Source organism: Cryptomeria japonica, chromosome 9 (genome assembly GCF_030272615.1).
Source record: "Cryptomeria japonica chromosome 9, Sugi_1.0, whole genome shotgun sequence".
Taxonomy (NCBI): domain Eukaryota; kingdom Viridiplantae; phylum Streptophyta; class Pinopsida; order Cupressales; family Cupressaceae; genus Cryptomeria; species Cryptomeria japonica.
In genome coordinates, this window is record NC_081413.1 from 270650447 (window position 1) to 270661423 (window position 10977).

Consider the following 10977-nt stretch of genomic DNA (forward strand, 5'->3'; position numbering starts at 1 on the left):
CCTTTGACATCAATGCCAAAAAAAACCAAAAAGCAAAAACCGGGACAAAAAATGAAAGACTATACAATGAGTGTCCCAAAATACCTTATAGGAGCTGAATATACTTGAAAATTTCCAGATAGGCCTTCTCCAAAATCTCTAGATAAGTATCCCAACCTGATTTGAAAGTGTTGGAAATCTATACAAGCCCATTTACAATATGGGCATATGACTCTTTCTCATTTAGCTCTGTCGGTGTGGGCTTAGCAACCATATATATACACTCATTCTTATGTACACTTAATGAATCCAACCAGGGACTCACCAATCCTCTAAGACTTCTAGCTCTCCTTATAATTTTATCTTTTTCCCTCTCAAGAGCAAAAACTTGGGCTTCTAAAACCAAAATTTGACCATCAATAGATGTAGTCAACGAATGTGAACGATCAAAAGAATTGACTATACCTACAATCTCCTCCTGAATATCCTTAATCCTTTTATTTGTCTCAGTTGTAAGTAACCCTGTGTTACAACATACTCTATAAATATTAGTACACTGCCTCAAAGCATTATCAATCAATTTCAGCTTATCATTAATCTCCTTCCTCTTTGACTCAATCATTTGATCAAATGTAGCTCTCTTTTCTTGTGTAAACCTCTCCAATGCCTGTCAATTTGATATCTGATGTAAAGACTAAAAGTCCTTTGAAATGTGCTTTGTGACAATCTTAAGCTTGCCGAATAGGCTTACTTCTTTGTCAAATTTGCAGTCTAGGACAAGTCTATGCAAAACTAGGATAGACTAATCAATAACTCCTTTATCCATAGATCCTTCCTTCATCATTTCATATGTAGCCATCATCATGAGTTCAGTAGAAAACATCTCAGTTATTTTTTTCTTTTCAACCTGCAAGGTGTCAATTGACAACAATGATGGGCTCATTACCAGTTCCCTGCCAAATTCCCCTTTCTCCTCCTCTAATGGTTTAACTTTTAAAGCTTCCTCACTTTCACTAGTGGCTTTGCCACTTGGTGCAGTCTCAGTTACTGTCAATTCCTCCATAGGAACTGTAACCTCATCGTGTATATTCTGATCCAGAGGACTATTATCCTCAACATTAGTAACATGTATACTTGCAACCTTTACACTCTGATTTTGCCAGTATCTCAACATTTGCCTGTACATTAGTTTCTACCGTGGGCTCAATATCCACTATCTTAATATTTTTCAAAACTGAGGGTGAGGTACCCACAATACCTTTACCTTTCTCTTCAATCAGGATATCTGCAGTATATGTCTTAGGTTCCAGTGAAGTATAAAAACTAGGGTTTGTTGTAAAGAAATTAACCCATGCCTTGTGGGTCTCCTTGACTATCTCATCGACCCTACCTAACATAAGACTAATTATTATGTGCTTACTCTGAAAGATTTTCCTGTCTATAATATCAACTATCATGTCCATCTCCTCTGGAGTAATAGAAATGCAAACATATAACAACTCTTGAATCTTTATATACTCATCCTCTTCCATTGATGATAATCTTCTAGCACCTAAAATGTCATATAATTGTGTTGGTATTTGATTTTTAATTTCTAACAATTCTTTCTTATATATATCCAAATACAATAAAACCGATTCCTCTACTTCTCTTTGTTCATCATCATCCAAATGTTCATAATAAAATTGTACATTCTTTAACATACCATCTTTAGTAATTTCATCAACAAATTTTGCACAAGTCTTGGGTGCAATAATAGTTACATTACCAGATACAAGTATTAGATTAGTGTCATCCTCCTTCTTTCTTCTTCCAGTACCAGATGGGGCAGAAGGTGTTTCTTTAGGAGCTATTTTTTGTGTCAGTACCCTAATAGTAACTTTCCTAACTGGTTGTTTCTTTGCTTCCACCTTGGTCTCTTCATTTTTCTTCCTTAATACCCTCTTGAATGCCAACGGTGTTTCATCATCAGATCGAAATTCTTCTGCAATTGGCTCAATGAATATTTTTGGCTCTTTCATCTTCCTTCCTTTCTTCGGAACAGCATCAATTAATGCCTTGATGTCCAGTGAAACCTTTTCAACAAATTTACTTACCTTGCCCTAATTCTTCTCCCTCTTCTTCCAATTGAACTCAATTTCAACCCTCTTGCTTCTTCTACTTAGTAGTGCTAAAGGTTTTTACAGTTTCATCAACAGGTGCATCAATTAGCAATTTTGCCATCTAGAATCTGTGCATCAACTTCATAACCCATTTCCTCAGTCCAAATCTAAAGGGGCCTTACTGCCTGCATCAAAGTTTCATCTTTCTTGACCATGAAGCATGTCTCGATTGAGTACTTCTTAATAGTGTGCTTTGGAACCCTCTCCCTAGAATTCATAGCCTTTTGAAATGCCTTAATGTAACCCTACACTTTGTCATCTCGCTGACTACCCAGTGTCGCAATCGATTATTTTAGTTTCCTCCCTATCGAGATATCAAACACCCATTGTCTCTTCCCAAAACCAGGAGTCTCATTGATGGAAAAAAACATTAAACAGACAATTAGGTTACCATACCAAAATGTTCCCTTCTCTCCTTTGATCTTTCCTAGGTTAATTAACAATTCATCCAACATCCAACCACATAGATCTAACCTCTAATTTTCTCTCATCATTTTATGTGCTGCATAAATGCAGGAGCTAGAAACAAAACTCGGTCAGTTTGATTGAGTTACCTTATAACCAATGACCATTCTTCTGAATCTCATATATGTGTTGGTGATAGTACTAACTCTCATTGATCGCTTGTTCGATGTTGCGTTGATAATCTTGTTGACTTGATCATTAGAAACCTTCTTCTCGAGATGTTGTCCAACCTGTGGTAAATCAATGATGGCCCTGATGGCCTCCTTCAAGATCTTATTGACAGTTTTGATACTTAATATAAGTACATATCCAATAGCCAACAAGATGAGAGGGGGGGGGTGAATCATACAAACTTAATCATCTATAAAAACATCAGATTCAACCTCGGTAACATATATATCAGCCATATAACCAAAAACTATCAAACATACAAACTCAAAAGCATATGAACAATATAAACCTAATAACACCATATTTAACGTGGAAACCCAAATAGGGAAAAACCATTGTGGGATTTCAGACCCACTAAGAAATATACTCTTCTAGAGTATGCTCGGTTAAAAGAAAATCTTGTTAAAGATTACAAACACATTGCTAGATGTGACCCGGTTAAGGGATTTCCCTTAGATCTGTTAGGATCTTCACTTTGTTAGAAGTGACCTTGTCAAAGGATTTCAAACACTCAATCAGAATGTCACCTTGTTAGAGGATTTACATATAAGACTGTTAAGTCCACTCGGTTAAGAGATTTCCTGTCATTTTCACAAAATAATAGTAATACAATCTATCTACAACTTCACATCTAAAATGCTAAAGCAGATTCCTATTTGTTCAATACAATCTACACATAGAACTAATCTTGTCTATCTACTGGGCATCAATACTTTGGTATTCTAACAGATCTTCAAGCTTCTATGCTCGGTAATCACTATGTAGCATCCCTGTGCATACACTTGCCCGCATACATTGTTTATCAACAGTTTCCTATTTATAAACAATCTTCTAACCGCTTAATCTCCTTGATCACATTTCCCATGATCAATCATAGCCATCAGATCTTCAATCTTGTCTAGGTTCATTGTATCTTTCAATCTGAAAATGTTTTACCCCACCTTGGAACTTGTGTTAGGGTAATGAGGTTCAATCTGAGTTGTAGATCTTCTTGCCAACTTTCCATTGCCTTAGATTTGTTTAACAAACTTCTTTTACGGCTTGCCAATCATTGATCCACTCCAGCTCATTAGCTTCTTTCATTAAATATCACATGTAAACATTTAATGCATTCTGTTATAGCTCGGTTACAACTCGGTGAATACTAAACTTCACTCAGTAGACATTCTGTCTTTATTAACTGACTGCGATAACCTTAGGGTTTACCAACTAGGTTCTTTACTTGATAACATAGTATAGTATTAACCTTTACATTTTACAACATATGTATGATGTTAAAACAACCTAAAACATCAAGATCTCATCATTGTCTGACTCGGTAGAGTTGCCCATTGAATAACTTATCCCCTTATTCATCATATTCTTTCATGTGTCTTTACCAACTTCTTTATAATCTTCATATCATATTTCTTAAGATATGGCAACATCATACTGAATTAGAAAATCAATTGCTTTACATCAATGACAAAATAATAATATCAAGACAGTAAAACATCTTTAATCAGTTATGTCCATAATCATCAACAACCTTCTCAATATCCTTATAATGTAATATTGCCAACACTTATATCGTCTATCCAACCAGATAAATTCTCTATGCACTCTACTCAAAACATATCTAACAATCTCATCTTCAAATTTTAGAATATCCAGAATGTTGATAAACCCTAGATCCTCAATATGTTGGTATTCGGGATTAATCTTTCCAGAATATCCCATTAACTCATTCATGTACATGCTCTTAATATCACTCATTCCCAAATCCTCAATATGATAGTGAATGTAAGCTCTTACATCTTCAACATAAATGACTCCTTCTGAGACACGAAAAAAAGCTCCAACTGACTTGTCCAAAGTAGAAACATGCGAATATCGCTTGAAAATCAGCCTAGGATGGTCCTTGACCTCAACAACAGTAGGATTTGAAATAAATATAGGTGCAGATGATGATCTCACTTCCATGATTAAAGATAAATACCTAAAAGATAGTTGTCGGTGAAAAACCCCAAAGAACTCTTCCAATCGCTGGTGAAATTGCTCAATGATATCGATCACATTGAATCACCTTAGACTTCCTCTGAATCACTTTGAATTGCTCTGAATACAAAGTGATTAGAAAAAGAAGTGAATTCATCCTTTTAACCTCTAAGAAACCCTAATCCGTCATTGATATGAATGACTTCTGAAGAAAGATACCAAATCTCGATCAGACATCTCCATGTCGGATAAGAATCTCCAATGTCTGGAACATCTTCCAGAACCTCTTTCTCAGACATATGAAACATCTTCATGAGTTTTGCCTACCCCTAAGGCATATGCCTTAGTTACCGGATGAGCTTCCTATCGGTGCAGGAGCAACCTCCTCTGTCGGTTGAGTAACCGGTTCATTTCCATCTACTAATTGTTCTTCTGACTTCCTGACCCATCTCTAGGTATGATCTTGTTGGATTTCATTGACCTTCTCTTTTCCTTTAACATTTGATCCATCATTACCAACCGGTGGATTTCTACTTCTACAGAACTTAGCAATATGTCCAACCTCATTACATGCATAACATGTAACATTGTTCTTTTGAATTGCTTTGCTAAAACTGGTATAATTGCTTGACCTGCACTAATTATCCATATGTCAAAATTTTCCACATGCATAACATTTAACATTCATTTTGCAATCTTCGGTCTTATCATCATACTTATTACATTTAGAACATCGACTAGGAGAAGAATCAGGGTTCTGATTTTCTCTATTTCTACATTGCCTAGCCATGTGACCAAATTTATTACAAACAAATCATCTACCATTAAAATTTATAAGCATTTAATTGCCTTACCAGTGCCTTATGGTTTTGATTTTCATTTGTAGTACCAAAACTCTGTCCTTGTTCAAATCCAAGTCCTTTGGAATCTCCATTATGTCTTTGTCTCTTCAATAACTCATCAAGTTGAGCTGAACTAACCTTGAATTTTTCTTTATACTCACTTGAAATAGTCAGATCATCTCTCAAAATTATCATTTGTCTCTCAAGTTCTTGTTCATTACTCTGGGATTGCACTAAATCATTTCTCAACATATCATTTTCATGAACTAGCCTACCACATTCTTCAAATTTTTTTTTCAGAGATACAACAAGATTTTCTTCCTTTTTCTTTCAGTTCTCAGTCTCCTTAGACATCCTCATAGTTATAGCTTGCATTTCATTCCTCATAACCATGTTCTTCTAACTTAGCTTCAAACATCTCTCATTAAGTGCATCTTTCTCATCATTATCTTTATTCTGCAAAAGCTCCTTCCTCCTAGCTTGAACAGATGACAACCTCTCCTATAGGACAAGAATAAATTCCTGAGTAGAATTCAATTCATCTTGTAACTTCAAGTTCTCATCCTTTCAGCATCATAATCTTCAAGTGCTACCTCAAGTTGTTTTTCCAAACTCATATTCATGGATTTTGGATTCAGGATCTCCCTCAAGTTGTTAAACTTCCTCTGAAGCACAAGGCTCTGATACCAATTGTTGGAATCCAAAAACACTGAGGAGGGGGGGTGTGAATCAGTCTTCTACTAGAATGATCAATTTTAACCTTATTAAAACATGCATTCACCAACCGGTATACCGGTACATATATAATTGAAAGAAGTAAAGCAACCAAGAAGACAATCACACAAATGAATACCATAACACAGAGATTTATACATGGAAAACCTCAAAGAGGAAAAACCAATGTGGGATTTGTGACCCACAATATCAATCCACTGGCCATATGAAGAGATATTACAAAATATAGGGGCCTGCACTTGCAGAAAGGCTTACAGCCTAGAGCACACTGCTCAATTACAAAAGGAGCCTCACTGACTACATAGAAATCCAGACTACAATCCAGAGAAATGATTGAACTACAATGATAGCATCTTCTATGCCTGAATACAATTCTGGTTAAGCTATGTCTGTTCTAGTCTGAAACCCTAAACCCTTATCAGAATACCCTCTTACATAAATATCCTCACATACATGATCTCTCTCATATATTTTGTATAATCATTACATTCCATAACCTTATATCCTACACACTACAAAATGATCTAATCAACTGACCTATATACCCTTTACAAATCATCATGCCTTATTTTGGCTTACAAAGACAACTACAATATTAATAAACATGTTGGCTCAATAACATAAATACATTAATATCAAAATCAATTGCCAATGTCGGATCTCCCAAATGATGTCAGCCTTGAATATCGATAACCTATTTATAAACCATGTCGGCTTGTATTACTGGTAACCAAAGAAATTAATCCAACCTGGTGGTGCCAGTGAAGTGTCTGTCGGTACACTACCAAACCAAAATATGAAGCTGGAACATGTAGCCATCAATGACAACATATTGAAGCCAACCAATTGAGTGTCAATTGGCAACACATAGAGGATTAATTTTCATTCACCGAAGGTTGACAAAGAGGAGCGCAAACCCTGAAGGTCATATTATGTATAGTGGACTGGGAAGACCCATTTTAGGGCCACCCTAAGGAGTGGGGATAGGGGTGTCATGCCCCTATCCTGCCCTATTTTTGGGCCCAGACAGAGTCTATGGTAGGAAAAAATCCTAGACAAGGAGGGTTTCAAGGGTGAAAATGCAGGAAAGGGGTCTTGGTTAGGAAGGAGGATGTCATCTCCAAGGTGAGGACCTCAAATGTGGTTAAAATTTCTAGGGTCACAATTTTCTGACACTACATTTAGCCCCCACTTTAGCGAGAGTATGGCTTATGCCACTATGATAGGTAAAGTAGAAGAAAAGATAGATGAAGATGAGAGATGTAAAGCAATACCATAAGGAGTATAAGACATCACTAATCTTGAGAAACAAAAGTCCCTAATCCTAGGATCTTAACTCACTCAAACATATGCAAGAGCACACAAAACAAAAACAATGTGCAAAAGACACACAAAAAAAACAAGATACAAGATGACAAACCAACTAGCCGAAGAGACCTCGATACTCAAATGTCTCAACAACTAATCAGGACACAAAGACCAATTCCATCACATAAACACAAGCGATCACATAAAATAGAAAATTTGACATCATCCATGAACCATCAATAGAAAAACTATGGGTTCATGAGAGGAAGGAGAGAGGACATGAATACACACTTTGGTGATCCATGAGAAGAAAGGCAATCAAGAGAGAAACCATGGACATCTCGCCCCTAAAACTAGGTGATCTGTGGAAAGAAGGACATGGAAATCTAGCCTCTAGAGTCTATCTGGGTGATCAATGTAAGGGAGGAGACTGGGAAAACCATTAGTTCCACTCAACCTCAAGTAGGTGTGTGTGCAAGTGAGGTTCGAAGAACCTGATTGGAGTCTATGCCTGAGTATGCTACAACCTATTATGGAATGTATAATACAAGTGTCAAGAAAGGCGTGATATCTTGCTCTAAGACTTTGTGCTCTAGTTCCGAGAATAATCACTCTGCATAGGAGAAAAGTGACATCATCTCGCTCTAAGAGTCTATGCTCTGGTTTCGAGAATGACCCATTGTACAAGAAAACAAGAAGTGAAGGAATCTCACTCTAAGATTTTGTGCTTTGGTTCCAAGAATGACCCACTATACAAGAGAAAAGTAATGACATCTTTCTCTAAGAGGCTTCCCTTTTGTTCCAAGAATGTCCCACTATATAAGAAAAGTGATGAAACATTTCTCTAAGAGGTCACCCTTTGGTTCCAAGAATTCCCCACTGTACAATGCACAAGAAAAGTATAGTACAAAGGACCAGTGTGGGTGCCCCCCCCCCCTTAAGATGTCAACATAGGTTAATGTTGATATCTTAAGGAAAGTAGAATAAGGACACCTACCTTCATTGCAAAGAAGATATCTACAATGCAATAATATCATAAATCCAAACAAGAAAGTGAATACTCTTCAAGCAAGGATAGGATAGTTGAAAAGATATATCTTATTGTAAGTGTAAAGGTGATCCTTTGAGGAGAAGAGATCTTTGTTCAAAAAGACATCTTCCTCCAAGAGGAGTTGTCTTCAAGGATCTACACCTCTTGTATAAGAGAGAACTTTTGAGCAAACTACCAATAATTTTGCACAAGGAATGAAATCAAGTAATATAACTCACACCATGCACAAAATAGGGAAAAGTGGATCCCTAGAGAAAGAGATAGAGAGAGAGACCATTGCCCCCCAAGTGTAGGGACAATGAGAAGAACTTACACAATCATCTAGAGATAGATTAACATAATCAAATTCACAATGTACTTTCATGAATGCATGCAAGAAAAGACATTAGTATATATAAAATACACATCTCAAGAAGTGGTAATCTTAGAAAGGAAGAAAAAGTATCAGATATTCCCCAAGGGGCATTAAGCATATAGAAATGATAATCATATATGAAAAATGCAGCCCCTAAAGGAAATAATGATACACGAGATAGAGAGAAAGGGATAGGAGTGAAAATACTTACCACCCAAGTAAGAAGGACAAGGGGAAAAGGGGTACACATTTTTTAATGGTGTTTATTTTCAAGTGATATGCCTTCCTAATGGAACAAATTCTCTAAAGGAAGGAATATGCACTTCTCAAGAGATCATTTCATGCAAGGAGGCATATCATGCTTGAGAATAATCTCAACCATAGAAAAGAACATTTTCCAAGAGAATGAGAAGAGGTGTGTTACTTATTAAAGAATCTCCTCTCAAAGAAAAGTGGAAAACCAAAGAATAATTACCTGCTCACATAAGAATAACTCTAATGCAAGAAAGGAGATCTAATAATGAATAATGCACAAAGACAAAGTCAAGTGTATATAAAGAAGAAGGAGAATGGATTTCATGTTGCTGCCCCAAAATATGTAAAATTGAAACAATACCACCACAAATGATAAAGAGCTCCCGTTAAATGTGCTAGTTATGTCATAGGGTGAAGAGAAACATGAAGGGAAAAGAAGTGCTAAGGCACTATGTTTTTACCAAGAAATATAGCTAGATCTATTGTGAGACAAATTTGTGCAAGATCATATTGTAGTTGAACAAATTTATTAAATGCATAACATTTTCCAAGAGAATGTGAATATGAATCATGAAAAATTCCATATTCGATACCTTTCACTTGCTTAAGATTTTTGTTTTTATTTTGAGGAGGAAAGGAAATGTTCTTATCATATTGCAATCTCCAATAGATTCTTGCAGCTAATCTGTCAGGATGATAAATATCATCTTGACATAAAGGAGAGGGTTTGTTAGGAGAAGAAGATTCATTATCCACAATTCTAATTTTGCCACTATCTATGCCATCTTGAATAGATTTTTTAAAATTAGGGCAATCATTAGCATTGTGATCATGGGTTTGGTGAAATGAACAAAAATGACGCTTTGAAGAAGAAACATTCTTATGGGATCTTTTGATTTGTTGTCTTTGAAGATGGTTTTTAAAGTTTTGGAGCCTAAGGAATTCATCCATAGAAAGAGGGGTACCATTTCCTAGGCCTCTTGTAGTAGTTTGTGTGGTAGGATTTATAGGGACACAAATTCCATGCTCAAAATTCCCAATAATTTGTCCTTTAAAACCTTGTTTTGTAATTATATGAAAGCCACGACTATAATAATGTTGCAATTGACTAGATGGAGGAACACAATCATGAATTTCTTTAAAATATGATGTTTAAGGAGGAAGAAAAGGATTTGTAGATGAAGGAGTATCATGTGAAATGACAATCTCCTTTCCTTTTTCAAGCTTATTTTCTTTAGGAGATTGAGGAGGAACACCTTCATCATCTAAAAGCTCATTTTTAGTTATTTCTATGCCAAGGGAAAGGTCATGAATAAAATGCATGACATCATCCTCCCTACATATACTTTGATGTTGATGCAGGAGCATCCCCAGTTCACAACAATCTTGCATCAACCAAAAACATTTTCATTTATATTTTGTTTGCAGTTTTGTTTTCTTTCTGTGTGTCCCAGTTTTAGCTCACCGGATCCTGTGGAGATGGATTCTACTTGAAGACTTGATCATCTTTCTTTCTTTCAAATCGCATCTCATTTGGATCACTTTCCGACAAGATATCGCTATCGGTTTCCATGACAATTTTTTGTTACCAGTTTCCTGAGACCTATTTTGGTGATCTACCGAAACCCCTTTCGAAGCTTACAAAGCCTTGAGCATTGATCTTGATGTTTCTTGTCA